At 30.8% G+C, this 18,391-nt stretch overlaps 1 protein-coding gene across 1 annotated transcript in view; it reads left to right on the top strand.

The window, feature by feature from the left end:
- The first annotated feature begins 2,945 nt into the window (after window positions 1-2,945).
- The window catches only part of LOC107440096 (SCY1-like protein bma), an 811,210-nt gene continuing 795,764 nt past the window's right edge, over window positions 2,946-18,391 (top strand). The window contains exon 1 of the mRNA XM_071187972.1: window positions 2,946-3,253. The gene's annotated coding sequence lies outside the window, so the exon portion shown is untranslated. The remainder of the gene's footprint in view (window positions 3,254-18,391) is intronic.

Genomic DNA, 18,391 nt, shown 5'->3' with positions numbered 1-18,391 from the left:
TTTTAATGTCGTTCAAGATACAGCCCAACCTCCATGTTCATGGACCCAAGCAAAAATCGTTCCGATCTTAAAACCAGGAAAAAACCCATCAGAAATTCTCAGCTACAGACCTATTGCTCTCACTTCGACTTTCGCCAAGGTCTACGAACGTATGCTTTTACAAAGGCTCCTTAATTTTTGCCTTCAGCAAAATATCTTCCCCCCCTCCCACACTGGCTTCCTCCCCTTTCGTGACTGTAATACAACTCACTCAATACTCTACCATGACATACGAGAAGCACGTGAACGGAGAAAATTTATCGTTTGTGTTGCACTCGATCTAGTCTCGGCATACGACAACGTATGGATTGATGGTCTCCTCACCAAACTCCTCTCGGTCGGCATATCTGGAAAAACAGCACTTTTCTTACAAAACTTTCTCTCCGATAGAACCTTCTACATCTCTTGGCGCAACACCCGGTCTAAAGATTTCCAGCAACCCCAGGGCCTTCCGCAGGGCAGTGTCCTCTCCCCCCTTCTTTTTATGTTTTACCTTAAAGACATTCACAAACACCTTCCCACTGGAGTTCAAATTCTTGTGTTCGCTGATGACATCTACATTTACTATGCTGCAAAATCTTTTGACAGGGTTATTGCTAAACTTCAAGATGCCCTCATCACCATTCAAACTTGGTGCACAGAGTGGAAAATGGCTATTTCACCCTCAAAAAGTGCAACTATTAATTTCTCTAACAAACGTCTGTCACCTACGATTCAGTTAACAATTTTTAACGAACGAATTCCCCAAGTTAATTCCATCAAAATTCTCGGCATCCATTACACTGCAAACATTTCTTTCCTCGGTCATTTTCAATACCTAAAAAAGAAATGTTTAAAAAAAATTAATGCACTCCGCTGCATCTCTAGCACTCAGTGGGGGTCTCGAACCTACCACCTCATTCAGATTGTAAATGCCACAATCAGAAGTATCTTAGAGTATGGCAGCCCAATCCTCTTCTCTGCGCCAAAATCACATCTCCGAGTAATTGAAACAATCTACAACTCTAGCCTCCGCGCAGCAACGGGCCTCCCACGATGGACTCCAATTCATATCCTCCACAGAGAAGCCGGCACTACCTCAATCTCACACAGACTTGTTTTAGCAGCTAAAAAATTCTACCTCCGTCACTGTTCCCTTGGCTCTCACTCCCCAATAAATCGCCTTTTGCATAAATTCCATTTTACTAGACTTAAAAAGAAACCCCACCTTTTCCTCAAATTTCAGGACATCTTCAGCCAAAAAGGCATAAGTAAATTCAATATCATCCCCTTCCACATTCCAGTTTTCCTCACAGATCTCCCGAACCTCTGTCTTTATGTACACGATCTTCCATTTCAAACTACTAAAAATCCCAACGAAATCCTCCCTTTTCAAGCATCACTGGCTGCGGTCAGTGTGCGGGTGGGTGACCCACTTGGATCAGTCTGCGTAGGGACCGAGGGTGTGCGGTATTGGTCCTCGTTAAACTGTGCTACCGTAAAGTGCTCGACTTCGCGCGCAGGTCGTTGGGCTACCGAAGCGGGGGTGCCATCCCCTCTGCAGAGGATCAAAATTGTGATGGCATGTCTTCGGATCATCCTCAGGGATGTTTCCCAGACCGTCGCCAATAGCCCATTGTGCAGCTCTAGTGCGACGTAAATCAACAACAACAACAACAACAAATCCTCCCTCTCTATCAATAAACCCTCCACACCCTTTGGAAAGATTTTGTTATCCTGGCTACCGATGCCTCGAATTCCAATACGAACACAGGTATTGCGGCTATTAACTCAAGGAACAACATGTCTTATATCTCCCAAATCCATCCTTCTAATTCAGTTTTCACCGGAGAAGTTTTAGCGATTTGGTTAGCAGTCACAAAACTCACTACCGAGTATCTAGATTACGTTATTTTATTGGACAGTAAGTCCGCAATCACTGCCCTCATCTCGGCTACCCATAAATCCCCTTACAGCATCCTCCTCTTACAAAAAGAGATCGTTTCAGCAAGTGCAAAGGTGAAATCAATTACGATCGCCTGGACACCAGCACACGTTGGCATCCCCCCCAATGAAACAGCAGATAAACTGGCCAAACACGCCACCAATGACCCTCGAGCCATCTCTTTTATCTCACCTGAAGACTTGTCATATTCAGCAGTTTTAGACACAAACCGCGAACTCAATAACCTCCGGACTAACTCAAAATACCACAAGCGTTTCCCCTTTGATTACCCTGCAAAACTTCCCTCAACCAACTCCCAAACCGAAAATACGATATCTTAATCTCTCGTCTCCGAAGCAACACAATCCAACTTAACGCAATATATGCAAAAATAGGGCTTGTAGACTCCCCTTTGTGCAACCACTGTCAACAACCAGAATCTGCTATCCACCTCCTCTTTGAAAGCAAAAAGTTTGAACATCAGCGATAAGCGCTGCGCGCTTCAATCGGAGTTTTCCCACTCTCCCTTCACCGTCTTCTTAGCTACGACCAATACGATAATCTTCTTAAAAACTTAGTGGATTTTTTAATTTCAACTAAGCGTTTCTAGTCTCCAGATTTCAAACTCCTTAATTAAATGCAGTTACAAATTTTTAAGTCATTGGCTTAAGCTTCTCTGAGCGCCTGGGAAAAAGAGTTTTGTTTTCTATTTATTAAGAATTTATTTTGATGAACGTGTTTCTCCAAAAGTGTTGGAACCACCAAATGTTAGTTTTTTTTTTAAATTTTATCAAAGCAACCTCTCCAAAAGTGTTTTGGAAAAATATTTAATTTTGATCTACACAGTAAATTTGCTTTGCTTCTTCAAGAACAGCGTACACTCTCTTCATCTCATCGTCATCATCTTCACCACCTACAACTCAACTCACAAAAAAATACACCTTACAGCAAGGGGGATAAAAGCGAGTAGTAGCAGAGATCCCCCACATCATCATCAACAATAAAACATTCTTAATAGTTTAAATTCGTACTGATTCAATTGTAACCAGATAATCAAAAGGTAGATATTAAATTAATATCAGGTTATTTTGTCCTCTGTTTCATAGATAGAAGCCAGACAGTTGCTATTTTGTACTGGGTACATGAAAGAAGTTTTATTCATATTCATAAATATAATCTTAATCTGTTTAAAAAATTATAATTTTTGATTGTGCCCAACTTAACGATGATTACAAATTGAAAACAGATTTGACGAATGCATAAATGCGCCAACTGAAAATAAATTATGTAGTAAGTAAAACAAGGTTTTTTTAATCTGTTTTTGTTAGTTTGCTTTTACGTTTATCAAAGTTTATAAAACATTCCTGAAAGTTTAAATTCGTACTGATTCAATTGTAACCAGATAATCTAAAGGTAGATATTAATTTAACATCAGATTATTTTGTCCCCTGTTTCATAGATAGAAGCCAGACAGTTGCTATTTTGCACTGGGTACATAAAAGTAGTTTTATTCATATTCATAAATATAATCTTAATCGGTTTAAAAAATTATAATTTTTGATTGTGCCCAACTTAACGATGATTACAAATTGAAAACAGATTTGACGAATGCATAAATGCGCCAACGCCAACAGAAACTCCAACTAAAAATAAATTATGCCAAATGAAAAAATATAGTTCCGAGCAATATTAAGGAGATTCCTCTTTATTCGAGAAGCTTTTAAAGTATTTTTAATAAGATAAGACTTTAATGGTAAAGAACTAAAATGAAAAGAATCTCGCTGTTGAATCTTTTTCAAATAAACCAATTGAGGGACGAAAATTATGTTTTCATAACGAAATTCAGTAAAACATATATATATATATATGCTTTAACATGTTTTATAACTTGTTAACATGTTTAAATAAATAAACCTCCAAAATAATTTTTTTGATAATTTTAATTACTTTTTTCAAAAGTTTGGATTTTTAATATAATTAAACATTGTCTTGAGCTTATTTAGGGTGTAGACCAGGTAGGAGGTTTGGACTATAGTACATGATTTCAAACTGTACTTCACGGAATTGCAGAGCATACTATTTTTTAAACATAATATTAATAAAGATTACATTGAAGTTTAAAAAGAAATATATTTCTTATTTTCAAAAATAAGGAAAAAAATAATTTTAACTATTATGATTTTTTGATAGCAAAATGATCGTTTAGCAATAACTTAAACATTCGGGTGACAAAACAAATTAACGCTCAAAGGCAACATGTTCTTAACATCATAACAATCTCGTTTTTCTCATTAAATTTCTGCTATTAGTACTAAATATTATAGTGTCAAAATAATAAAGTAAAAAATTATGATTTATTTTATTTTATAATCGTCGTTGAATAGCAGACCTAATTTTGAGTTTACGACTACCAATGTTCAATTCCATAGTCTTGCAATTTTGAACCCAAATCAGACAAGGGAACTCCTGGATTAAATACTTTGCCTTCGTAGCGGACTTTTTGATAGAACTAACCTGCATTTGCGCTTCATGAAGAGGAAAACCTTCCGACGGTTAGCTTAACGGCATGGGGACTCTAAATCATAATCTGTCTACCACTGAGGATATTTTTCGTCAGCACTGTGTAGTCGGTACTAACCGGGTGAAGAATTCGCTTCGACCAGCCATCGTTGTGATTTGAACCCGTTTCACCTCATTGGATGGCTCTATCCCTTGAGCAACCACTGCGCAAATAATAGATTTGAAATATTTTCCCAGCATTCATTTTTGTCTTCATGCTTTCGCTATCTTCAATGGTAGGTAATTATGTAGCACTAGAGCTGCACAATTGGCTATTTTTAATGGGAAATTAGATTTAAAAAAAAAAAAAAAACGTAAATGAACGGGGAAATCCAATGTCGTGCAAGTTCAAATGGCGAAACGATCTTGCTTCGATTATCCTATTTCTTCATTCAATCTATTAAAGAGTATAGTGAATTCAATACTTTGCTTTAAATTTCCAATTTTAAAGGTGCTTTCTGACTAAAGTAGTTTTGAGAGCCCTGCTTTAGCGAGTTCTTAACCACTGATGCCATCCCCTCCGCAGAGGATCAAAATTATGATGGCATGTCTTCGGGTCATCCGGGATGTTTCCCAGACAGTCGCCAATAGCCCATTGTGCAGCTCTAGTGAGACGTAAATTAACAACAACAACAACCACTGATGCCATTTCTAAGAGATTGATTTAGTGGTTCTTAACTACAGATGCGAGCTGCAAGAGGTACCAGGGCCTAAATTTTAAAGTAACAAATTGTGGATCTACAATATTTGCTTTAAATTTATTTTCATCTTTTTTTTATGTTTTTGCTATCTTTAATGAGAAATTCGAGCAAAAATTAAATTTTCTAAGCAGTGAAATCTAAGGACCCATAATTCAAAATGGCGAAAGGATCTTGCTTCTATTATGCTATTTTGTTATTCAATTTACTGAATATAGTGAATTCATTACTTCGCAATTTGAATTTTCAATTTTAAAGGCGCACCTTAGTGGAAAAATTTTCAGAGCCCTGGTTTAGCTAGTTCTAAACTGTAGATGCAGGCTGTAAGAAATACCAGGGTAAACATAATGAAATAACAAATTGTTGATTTGCAATATTAGTCTTGAATTTCATTTAATCTTTTTTTATGTTTCTCAGTGAAGAAAAATTTGATCAAAAATCAAAACTGTTAAATGGTGAAATCTAAGTTCCTTTAAGTGAAACGATATTGCTTTGATTGTGCTATTTCGTCAATAAATTGACTAAATATAGTGAAGACAATGCATTGCGTTGCATTTCAAATTTTAAAGGTTGTCCGTGACTGAGAAAGTTTGAATGCTCTTACATATCATATTCGTTGTTTTCCAAAACACAAGGGAGAAAAGTTAAAAAAAAAATTTAATAATTGGATATTATCTTGTTTATCTGTTCAAATGAAGCTTCAATAAAAACGATAAAAATATCTTTTACGAAAGAATTTCAAGTAATGTGCTTTCATATTTAATAAGATTTTTCTTACATATGTATCAAATTTATTATTTTTTCTGAAAAAGAAAACAATTGAATTAGATATTTGGGGTGTGATTCCAAAGTTTAAAGTCACTGATATTGTTTTCATCTCAATTCCCATCATTTTATTTGTTCTTTAAGGTAAAAGCTCTTATTCTTGAAAGTGGAATAAGTCTGAGTTCACATATCACGATATTTAAAGGTTAGATTTTGAATGAATTTAAAAATATTGGCAAATGTTAACCAATTTTGGTAAAGTGTTTTAGCACTATATTATGATTAAACTTTAAAATGCATTAATTATTATTAAAATCGCAAAGAAAAATAAAAATTTTTTTTAGATCCAAAAGGACTTATACGACTTTCAATAATAACATTTTATAAGAGAGGAACAAGAGGAAAGTTAAATTCTTATTTTTATACATATTGACGTTACTGGAATCGATCTTTCAATGTAAAAAATAATAATTAAATGTAGACAAGTATATAAAGGATTTACTTATTTTATTAATAATCATAAATCATGTTGCCCATGGTAAATAGTTTGTATATAAGGCAGTAAACTCATCCTATTGCTGTATTTTTCTTTTGTTATTGGCCTAAACACGGAAACATTGCTCATTGAGAACAATCTCGTTGAGATTTTTTAATTTATTCACTTTTATTACAAGTAGGGGAGAGTCGGGTAGCCCCGCTCACTTAAGGAGTATTGCTTATATTTCTGTATAATACTGAGTAATAATCAACATTTTTGTATGTTTCTATTGTTTTATCATCTAATTAAATAATGCAAAAAGAATAAACCAAAAAAAGAATAGTTTAACTTAAAAAAATAGAAATTTAAAAAAACATGTTTTTCAGCTCTTTTCAAAATGTGTCGGGTAGCCCCGCCCAGTTACAAAAATTATGTTTTTTGACTGTTTTTTCAGGTGTAAATGAAAATGACCAATGTATTGACAATAGATAAACCTCATTTATCATTTTTATCACAAAATTATTTTATTTATTACATATTTATATACTTTTAGTGAATTCTATCATTTAATAACAACAATATTTGTTGTTAAAAATGCATATAACATTCAAATTTGAAGCAATAAAATAATAATCTTTGCAACCGTACATTTATCGACGAAATAAAATTGGGCGGTGATACCCGACATTCATGTGAGCGGGGCTACCCGAAATCCAATTTTTTTGTAAATTTGTAATTACTCGAACAATTTTTCACATATAAACTTCTTTCTTTGTGCAAATTAAACTTAAGACTACATACTTTAATGCTGTATGTATAGAAAAAATTATTTTTTTAGTATTAAAATGAAGTTTAATCGAAACATTCAACCAATTTTTCTTAATTTTATGACTACTATATTCAACATATTTTCAAAACTATTGTTTACCATGTTAACAGCTGAATAAATACTTGAAACTTTGAAAATAATCTTTTTTTAATACAACAATTAATGTCCGATGGCCCATTGATTTGAAAAAACATTCTATACATATGAAATTGACTGTGGGCGGGGGGTACCCGCTGGGCGGGGCTACCCGACTCTCCCCTATATTATAAAAGAAATACGTATGTTCTTCAGTTGATTGGTATTGGAAACACATGTGAAACAGTAGGACTTTTGAAAGAATACTAAACAAAAGCAGATAAATTAATTCGAAATAGGGAAGATTGCAGACTTGCAATGTGTGTCCTATTCTGGTATTTATTCTCCGATGGTGTTGCCTAATGAGCGATTATTTTCAAGGTATGCAGTAATTGAAGAAAGAAAATAGAATATTGTTTAAACTTTGGTTATTAGAATTGGATTCATTCCCCTTTTAAAAAAAGCGTTTTTGCTAAACATTTTAAGCTAAAATTCATTTGATTATTTCAACCACAAATCATGCTACACTGAGTTATGTTTATAAATATAAAAAGAGGAAATATATGTATCTTAATAAAATTATTATTAATTAATTTTCAAATTTTTATTTTTTGATATGACACTTGTAGCTAGAATTCATTTGATTATTTTAACCACAAATCATGCTACTCTGAGTTATCTTTATAAACGTAAAAAAAGGAAATATATATATCTTACTGAAATTGATTTTAATTTAGTTTTTTTTACCAAAAGTGGACTTGCACTTTCGAAAAAAATCCTTTTTTTTATGTAATATTTTCAGCAAAAATTCATTTTATTAATTTAACCGCAAATCATGCTACACTGAATTACGTTTATAAACATAAAAAATGGAAATATATATATCTTACTAAAATTACTATTAATTAATTTTTTTCTAAAAATGGACTTATTCCATTTTCAAAAAAATTTTTTTTTTAATGGAATATTTTTAGCTAAAATTCTTTTGATTCTTTTAACCACAAATCGTTTGACTATTTTAACCACGAATGCTTAATATATGATCATAAATATAAAAGAGGATATCTATATCTTACTTTACCTACTAAACTCGTTTTTTTCCAAAAGTGGACTTATTCCACTTTCCAAAATAACTGCTCATGTGTTTTGTTATGTGCGATTTGAGGATTGAAATATTGAATTTAGTTTTAGAAATTCTTGCTGATTGATTTTTTAAATAATTTATCACAAATTATGGACAAAACAATTTATTCTCATCAGGGAATAGATTTTTGTTATTTTTTTTTTATTCTGAGAATTCAGTATTAGACAAACATCTTTCTTTATTAAGTTAACTTCGGACTATTTTGACGGATTTTATTTCTATTTACACTACTTTTTGTCTTAAATCCTCTTGTTGTTTTCTCTTTATCTTCTTATTTATTGATCCTTGTACAATCTCTTTTTGCCGAAGCTTTTTGATTCTTTTTATCTTTTTTTTCCATTAAATATTCAGAATGTCAGGTAAAATCCTAATTTGTCTTTTTTTGTTTTGTCTCTTAACTTTTCCGAAAGTATTAATCAAGGTTTTGAAATAACAGCTGCAAATGGAAATATGTGAAAGAAAATGTCGACTATCTGTTCTCATTTTAATGAGAAAGGGAAGGTCTTTAAATCTTTTGAATCCTAGAAAAACCACTTGCATTGGATAGTTTTCTTTAAAATAAAGTTTTACTTCATAACATCTACTTAAAATTCAAAAAACAATGCCAAAAGATTTGTTTTCGTGGTTTCAAGAACTTTGCTAAGTATTTAAGTAAAAATATTCAAAGAATAGTTTAAGATTTTCATAGGCAAGGCGTGTTATTAAATTAACTTTTCTTCATCCTAACAGAAAAAAAAAACAAAGGCTTATGGAAATTAGAATACACTATTTTCTATTTACATAAAAAGTATTATAATTTTACTTAACATCTCTATTCTCTAAATAATCTTAAAGCAAACTCTTAACGCCACTTAATATTCTAAATTATGTTGAAATTATTAAACATCGTTAATTTAGCTTCTTTGGTTAATTAAATTTATTAAATTACATTGGATTTTAATAAAAAATATTTTTAAAAACTGAAACTCAATCTAGATAACTTTAGTTCATTAATTATATATTCAGTGTTTTATTTATAAAATCAAGCTTTACTTGTGATTTAATAGTTGCAATTCTCTCTGTTAAAAGTGCATAGTTGTAAAGAACATTTGTGCTTTATATCTTTTCTTCAACTAGAATGAGTGTCAACGAAATTTTTTTGCTGAAAAGCTTAATAAAAACCGGATTAGATTTGAAATAATACGAAACTTTCAAAATTTGATTGATAAAAGAGTGATTCTGAGGGTAGAATTAAATAAAGAGCTTCATTAATTTTGAATAATAAACGTAGAAATTTATTATTCATTGGTGGGTAATTTCTATTAAATTATCATGCTGCTACAATACTTTAATTTTATTTACATTTACCTAAACTATAAGTAGCATAACGTAAATAGAAAAGAATGAGCTCTAAACAGTTGATATACACGGGACTTTCCATTTCGACTGCCACAGGAAAAAGGCGCTTACATTCACAAATAAACAGCTACCAAACTATAAGTTTCAGTTTAGCTGCAACCAGTATAATAAAAAACTTGGCGCGAAATTCTATCAGTGTCGTGGAGCTATAAGAGGTACAATTTCTGTAGTTAAACGTTGAACTAAATTAAAGTTTTTTTTATACCCATTTTTCAGTAAGACGTTTAACCAAGTTCAAGGTGTCAATTAACGAAATTTTAAATGAAAGATAGAGATTTATGTTTTTGTTCTGACCAATTTCACGGAGAAAGGTTAAACCAAGTTTCAAATTATAATGTAAACAAGTTTTAAAGAAATATTAATCTAAAAGAAAACCAATTATTTAGCTTAACGTTTAATAAATATTGTCTTTGGAAGCACCACAGCAGTGGTATAATTTCGTAACAAATTTTTTATATCGATTAAAAATTGAATTCATTTAGTTTAGCGCTAAACCATGTTTTCACTCGCACATAATCCTGTAGTTTATTTCTCTTGCACATAATCCTGTAGTTTAACGCTGAAAAAACATTTTTAAATGTTAAATTCCACTCATTTATCGATCTTCAATAAATTAAATATATTAGTAAAAGCATTTTTCATTAAATCAACTAAAAAACATGTATAATAAGTTGGTTTCAAATTTTATATACTTTGTCTACCTCACAGGTTATGGAATTTTTGTTTGCTGAAATATTAAAAAGAGGAAGGTGCGATGTGATTGCAATTTTGTAATTATTATTCTGTTAACTCAAATAATTTTGTTACTTTTGAAGATGCAAACAAGCTTTTCGAGGAATATAGTTGCTTTATTCAAGAAAGTAAATATTTTGGAGCTTTTGAAATAATATTGACAATCACCTTTCCATTTTCCTCATTATTAATACGTAAACAATTCTATTTTAATAGTAATACTCATTATGTGATACATATGATTGCCTATATTAATTGTTCATTTTATTGAAGACTTAACTAAAAAATTGTAAAAGAGCATACGTTTAGTAAGGAGGAAAAAAAAAGACAGCAAGGTTATATTTTTTTCCTATATTGTACTTTTAATTCTAAGTAATTAATCGAACAAAAACATTGCTCTTAAATCTGCTTCTTTTAAAGAAATTTTAAAAACAATAGTTCATCACTTTCCCTATAGCTCGAATTTTTCCTTCGTAACAGAACATCCTCAAAAGTATGTTCAATTACTATCTATTACAGCTAAATATTAGAAGCACACTTCTTCAGCTTTTCAATCTAAAACAAAGTTTTGCATAATGACAGACTTTACAGTAACAGAAAGCACATTTATCTAATAGCAGTATTTTATTGAAAGAAGCTTTTACAACGCGTACAGGGACAAATCATTTACAGTAAAATCAAAACCCAATTACAACCACCGTATCAATTTCATATCATAATAAAAATTTAGCAATAAAATTTCATTTGTTTTAGAATAATAGTTCAAGTTAGTTCCCCAGATTTTATTATTTGCTTCCTGCTGCAATAAAAGTTTCATCTGCAAGTAAATAAAAATGTTATCCCTTAAATGCATTACAATATATTATAATCCAAAGATTCAGCAAAGCTATAATTAACTGATAAGCACAAGATTTGACAAATTTCTGTTTAAGCTATACGCTACCCTACAATAATAGAAGAGACACTTTCTGTTTTTGACATTTTTAATTTTATCAAGCAATACTCAGAGGATTGTTTTCTAACTTTAGAGTTGTTTATTACTAAGTTTGAAAAATGGCATAAACTAGAGTGCAAAGCCTTCAGAGATTTGAGAGACTGACAATAAATTAAGAAAGAACACAAGTATTTTTGAACATTCTACGCCAGAAAATCAAACAATAAGCTGAAAACTTGTCTGATTTCTTTGGTTTTATTTGCATTAGCTGCGTAAAATTTCGTAAACCACGCTTAAATATTTATAGAGATATTTTTATTTGTATGAATTTTTTTTTTCTGTTTTACTTTTTTTGCTATAACTTTAAAATATATTCAGTAAAATGTAACGTTTTGGAGCAATTCAAAATTAAATAAAAAAATTTTGCTTTGAAATTTGAAAGAAGCTCTCGAAACTACACACGATATGTGTATTTAAAGTAGTTCTTTTTCACTGAGCATGCACGGAAAATGTCTTAAATATTTTTTCGTAATTTTTTTTAGTGAATCGCATTTGGTAACTAATGAAAAAAGTCTAATTTGAATGTCTTAAAAATTTAAAAAGTTTCAAGCAATTTTCTATGTAGTTTTTCTACTTTTTTTAAAAACAAACTCAGGGGTTTTCTTCAAATTTTATTATTATTTAGTATTCCAAATGACGCTGTCAACCGGACAGCAAGAACAAAATGAAATTTGTGGAACATCCTTTATGGTTTTGAGCTCTTCTTAAAAAAGTACAAAAACTATTTAGAAGAACTGAAATTTTAGAAATTTTTAAGATATTCAAATAAAACTTTCCAATAGTTGTCAAATATGATTCACTTCAAAATTATGAAAAAACTTGCAATTTATCCTCACATATGCAGTATAAAAGAAATACTTTAAACACTCGCATCTCCCGCAGTTTTTAATGAATTTTTTAAAAAAAATTTCAAAAACAATTTAAGTATTAATTTTAGGTTGCTCCAAAAAATTTAATTTTTCTGAATATTTTTAAAGTTATGGCAAACAAAATTAAGACAAAAAATTAATTTTCATAAAAATGTCCATATCTCCATAAATATTTAAGCTAAGCTTATGAAACCTTTTTACAGTTGTTACAAATAAAAACCAAAGTAATCAATGCAAGTTACAAGTCCATTGCTTGATTTTTTGGCATAGGGTGTTATAAAAAACTTGTTTTCTTTCATAATTTACTGTCGGTCCCTCATACCTTTGAAAGCTTTAAACTTTATTCCGTTACTGATAAGTACGAAAAATCTCATAAACTAAACAACTCTAAAATTACAAAATAATCTTCTTGAGAATTTTTAAAAAAATTCAATAAGTGTCTCTTCCATTATTGTAGGGTAATTACAATATTTTATAATCCAAAGATTTCACAAATCTATACTCTGTTAAACATATAAATCAGTTTTAAATTTAGGTTATTTTACATACATTTTCATATACTTAGTGTTAACTGCTGTAATGCATATGAGCATAATGTTCGTTTGCCAGCTGCTGATACTTGGCTCGCTTCTTTGTTCCATGGTATCCGACGATAATTTTCGCTGTTTTTGGAGATTTACAACAGACAATTTACTTGAGGGGGAGGAATGACGAATTCAAAAAGTAAATTGAATCGCGTGATTAGAATTACTGATTCTAATCGCATGGTTTAAATCACTTCATTCGAATCAGTGATTCGAAAAACTTAATTCGAATAGTGATTGAATTACTTGAATAGAATCTCTGATCTGAATTGCTTGATTTGAATCACTGATCAAAATCACTTGATTTGTATTACTGATCAGAATAACTTGATTCGAATCAGTGATGATCATGTATATTATGGCTCCTCAATTTCGTGATTGATGCCATGATTGTAGCAGTGTAGTCATGGGCGGTACACGGAGAAAAAAACAACGAAAACCTCTTTGGGTCATTTTATTGGGAGCTCTAATCGCTAAGTCTACGTCTAAGCTATTATTGACGCTTTTAATGTTCAACTTATTGTGGTCATACGAATATAATATTCTCCTATTAGTACGAAGACAACAGGCTTTTTTTCGGCTCACCAAAATTGAATAGTACCGAAATATATAGGAATTCACCGGATGTATGTGTTTCAGATTTTTAGAACTTGGTTCTAAAAATTGCACCACTATCCAAAGTTAGACTAAAATATTGCTTGAATCGCTTAATATAAAATATGCAAAATTAAAAAAAAAAAAAAAAAAAAAAAAAAAAAAAAAAAACAGTCGACATATTTTAGTTGCTCAAAAACAGGTTCCCATTTTCAAGTTTATTAATCGTAAATGAGAATAAACAAAACTGATTTGAAACATAAAACGTAAAGTAGTGGCCAACCAAATATAGATACCTATAGGTCAGATACAGAACTAGAAAAACCACAGTGGCCGATTAAAATGTTGAAAGCAAAATATATTCGTTTTTATTTACCATTAGAGTAACAAATCAACTCAGAAACACAAATATTTTTATCGATACAATAAGGGTGAGCTTTCCTCCTAATGAGAATTTACTACAAGGAAAATATTTTTAATTGTAAATGGCAGCGAACAAAGAAAAGAAACTGAATATGGCTTAATGTGTAAGAAAATGAATAAAATATTTTCTGGTTCTAAATTGTCTTGAGAAGGCTTCCAATTCGGAAGGCACTAATGATCGCAAAGTATTCGACATTTTTTTTCGTTCGCTAAACATTCCAAATGCTTCGTACCACTACAATCGAAAAAAAGCCGCTGTCTTTGAACATAAATCATTAATTAAATAGTTCCCTGATAGCTTTTTAGCCTAGATAGCAAATTCATTTCTTAGATAGATAAACAGCAAATGAATAGTAGAAATTGAAGTTTCTCGTCTACTTAATCTAGAAGACGGTTTCACATTGGTTTTTCTTTATTTAAAATAGTCTCCTCGGAGTGATTTGTGGAAAGTTTGGAATACACATAAATCTTTAGTGTCCTCAACCATACGAAGTAGAGTTTCAAAAAACTTCTTTTAACTATTTTTACCCTTGATAACTAAGCATTCGTCTAATGGATAATCGACTTTTGCTAAGTCCAGATGTTATCTTAACACATTAAGATCTTTAAAGATTGCTGACGTTAAATTTTGTCCCTTATCTAAGCTTTAATAAAAATTCTTGGGCATTTCTCTCTAGTTGCGCTAATTTGCTTGAAATAAATTTAAGATAATAAATTCGTAGTCTATGAGTTGTCTGATTACTTTCAGAGTTGTGATAAATATTCTGGTGAAATTATCGTACTGTATGGGGAAGACATTATTGGTTTAAAAAAAACCTGCTAATAAAATAAAAATATACAGTATTCATAATATTTATGTGGTAATTTTTCTGTCCACAGCGTAACTGTTTTAACGGAAATCCTGGTTTTCAAAATTATAGTTCCTATTACCACACTTTTAGTATAAATGCAAAACTGAATAGTAAATTTAACCGAATAAATGGTATTTATTCCCTACTCAAAGGTACTATGATTAAATTACCACATTTTTTAATACAATATTTCAGTTCTGCAAAAAATCTCCGTAAATCTTTAACCAGTATTTGGTGCAAAGTTTCTCATTATCCCAAAGTTTAGTTAAATTAGAGATCATTCTAATTTAGTTACACCATAAATTGTAAAGTATGATCAAGAAATTCTTCTATGGCGCAACTGACTACACCAAAATTTAGTAAAAGACGCAAAACTTTGACTGTGACTCTTAAACTGAACGATATTTGCTTACAGCGTCATGTTTTTTTCACGACTCGATCTGGGTGTATCAGGACGACCAATGCATGTTGTTTCAAGTCTCAACTTATTTAGGTAGGTAGATGACTTGTTTGCTAAGTAAAGGTGGATATTAATGGCTATTTGCTATTTAAATGGCTAAAAAGTTCATTTCTTCTATGATGTCTTGTTAAATTTGGTTGGCGGTATAAATGGTTAGAAGCATATCTTAAAATAACCCATTTATGGTAAATAGTTTTGTTACGATAAATAGCACCCTTGACCTGCATTTGAGCGTTTTAAAAATACCTAATAATGGTGCAACCTTCCTCTACTTTCATAAAAGAAAAAAAAAATGAACGAAAATAGGTGTTTTGCTTCTTTAAAACACCTATTTTTGGTGCAACCTTTTACTGATATTTGGAGCTAGTGAAAATACCCAAATATGGTAAAATTAAGCTCCATTTTATATATCCAGCAAATGAATACCAATTTTTTGTTTCAACGTGGCTCGGAATTTTTAACAGTCGTGTACCAAATGTCATTATCAAAGTTCTTCGGTAAAGCTTACTCTGCCTCTTGATGTACCCATAGAGATAAAAATAAGGTAAATTTTACCATATTCTGTTGGTTTTGGCGATACTTTTTTTCTCTGTGTATTTAGATCCGATCTTATTAAATATAGTTAAATGCGAAATAATGTAAGTAAAATATTTAGTAGGCGAAAAATGAAGCTAATTAAAAAAAAAACCAGTTTATAACCAACTACATTAGTGCTCCCCTTGAATAAGAATGTATATAGCAATAAGAACTTTTTTATTAGGAAATGTTAATAAAAGAGAAAATTAGCCCAAATCGCTTGATTTGTGAGAAAAGGAATGAAATATTTTCTGAGGCTAAATTGTCTCGAGATAAAGCTTCTGAGTTTGATGATACTTAACGGTCCGAACGTATTTTGCTTTTTTGTTCGCCAAACATCACACAACTTCGTACTTATACATCGGGAAAAAACATTTGTTTTAAACATAAATCATTAACTAAATAGTCCCTAGATAGCCGATTCATTTCTCAGACAGATAGACAGCCAATGAATAATTAGAGTATCAGTAGAAATCTGAATATCTCGTTTACTTTAACGTTCGAAGAATTTTCTTTATTATTCATCATCTACTCTAATAATTTGTGTGAAGTGTATTAGAAAAACATAGAAACTTTGTATGATTTACAAGTAAGGAGGGCTTAATTTTGCACGTACAGTTTTTAAAAGAGGATCTCTTAAGAGTTTAAAATTGGAGGAAATGATTGCTGGTAAGTGCATGTTATTTTTTAAAAGCTTAAAATTTTTTTTTAAAATTGGACCCTTTTGAAGAATGTGCTTATCGTTTCTTTATAGCTTTTTTTTCTCGAAAAAATTAGCATAAGAATAAAATACCAATGGAAAAGGTCCCGTTTAAGTTTAATCAATATTTCAATTTATTCTTTGTATAACATTGCTTATGAATTCTTTTTGAAACGGATCACTCGAGTGAAATGATATAAAATGCCATATTAATTCATAGACTTGAAATCTCTAATAGATTTTTCTACGATGTTTCTTATACTATACAGGGAGTCCGAAAATTATTGAAACTGATAAATATCTCGAGAAGAACAAAAAAACGAGCTGAAAGTAATTTCGAAAGATGCAACCAATGCTAACAAACTAGGATCGAGACAATTTCAAAATTTGAAATAGTAGCCCCTATTTTTTATTGCAGATATGACTTCTCCAGAAAAGAAATAACGTGATTGACGGGTATTGTCATTTTGGTTTACAGATATGACATTGGAATCGCAAAATGAAAGTAGAATAAAAGTTAAAATTGAGATCTCGAGAAATACTAATTACCTTGAAAAAAAAAAGAATCGCTTAATATTTTGAAAAACCAAACCAATAGCAACCATTCCCCCCCCCCCCGAAAAAAAACTCACTCAAGTTACCCAAAGCAATGGCACCCAAGTTACCCGAATCTTAGGGGTAACGAAGGGGGTCAAATTGGTATCATTTAGGTTTTTCAAATCAAGAAACAAGTCTGCTTATATATTTTTATAATCTGGCATACACTTCTTCCAGATATTTGTATTTTAAACAATTTTAATCTCTATTTCATTTCGCAATTAAAGCGGCCATCTGTGAACTGAAATATAAAAACTGGTAAGGCAAAGTGAGGTATTTTATTTTTTGGGGAATCCTCATCAAAAATAAAAGGAGTTTCAAATTAAAAATTCTGAAGTTGATCCCTCACCCCCAGGAGCTTTTGTGTGTTTTCATTGATTGCATCCTTTAAAAATATTTCTCACGTGTATTTTTATACGATGTCGGTTTCTTGAGATATTTGACAGTACTTTTGGGACAAATTAAGATAGATGTTTTAAAAAAATGCCAATTTTAAATAAATTAAAAAACAAACTGACAAATTGGGGAAAAGAAAATATTGCTTGTTTAGGTGAGGTTAGAAATGCAATGAAAAGATAAAAGCTGCGCGGATAGACGTATGTAAACTAATATTTAGAACTGAACAACACACAGTTTTATTTGTCTTCAAGAGTAAGGTATGGATTGTGTTGGACGAATATGTATGCAATGTAATAAATTACTTTTTTTTAAAATTTTGCACTGTTTTAAAAATATTAAGAATCACAAATCTTTAAAGGAATGTGACCTTGTTCACCAGGCGGCTATTCTCTAACGAAATTTTTATTGAATCATCGTTATTTATTCTTAAATAATATAAATACCTTTTTTCAATAATAACAATAATTAAAATAAACATAGCATTGATATGATATACATTTTTAAGGAGAAAAAAAATAATAAAACAAACCCGAATGCAAAATCAAAACAAGTATTATCTTAAGACATATTAACGCAACTGACACATAACATAAACATAAATTTCTCCTTCGGTTGGTTGTTTTAACATGAAATGTAAACATAAAATGAAAATACCGGACATATAAAATAAATAAAGTGGTACCTAAAGTAACAAAATCGACGA

The sequence above is a fragment of the Parasteatoda tepidariorum genome, chromosome X1 (genome assembly GCF_043381705.1).
Source record: "Parasteatoda tepidariorum isolate YZ-2023 chromosome X1, CAS_Ptep_4.0, whole genome shotgun sequence".
In the NCBI taxonomy this organism is placed as follows: Eukaryota; Metazoa; Arthropoda; class Arachnida; order Araneae; family Theridiidae; genus Parasteatoda; species Parasteatoda tepidariorum.
This window is presented reverse-complemented; position numbering and strand designations above follow the sequence as displayed.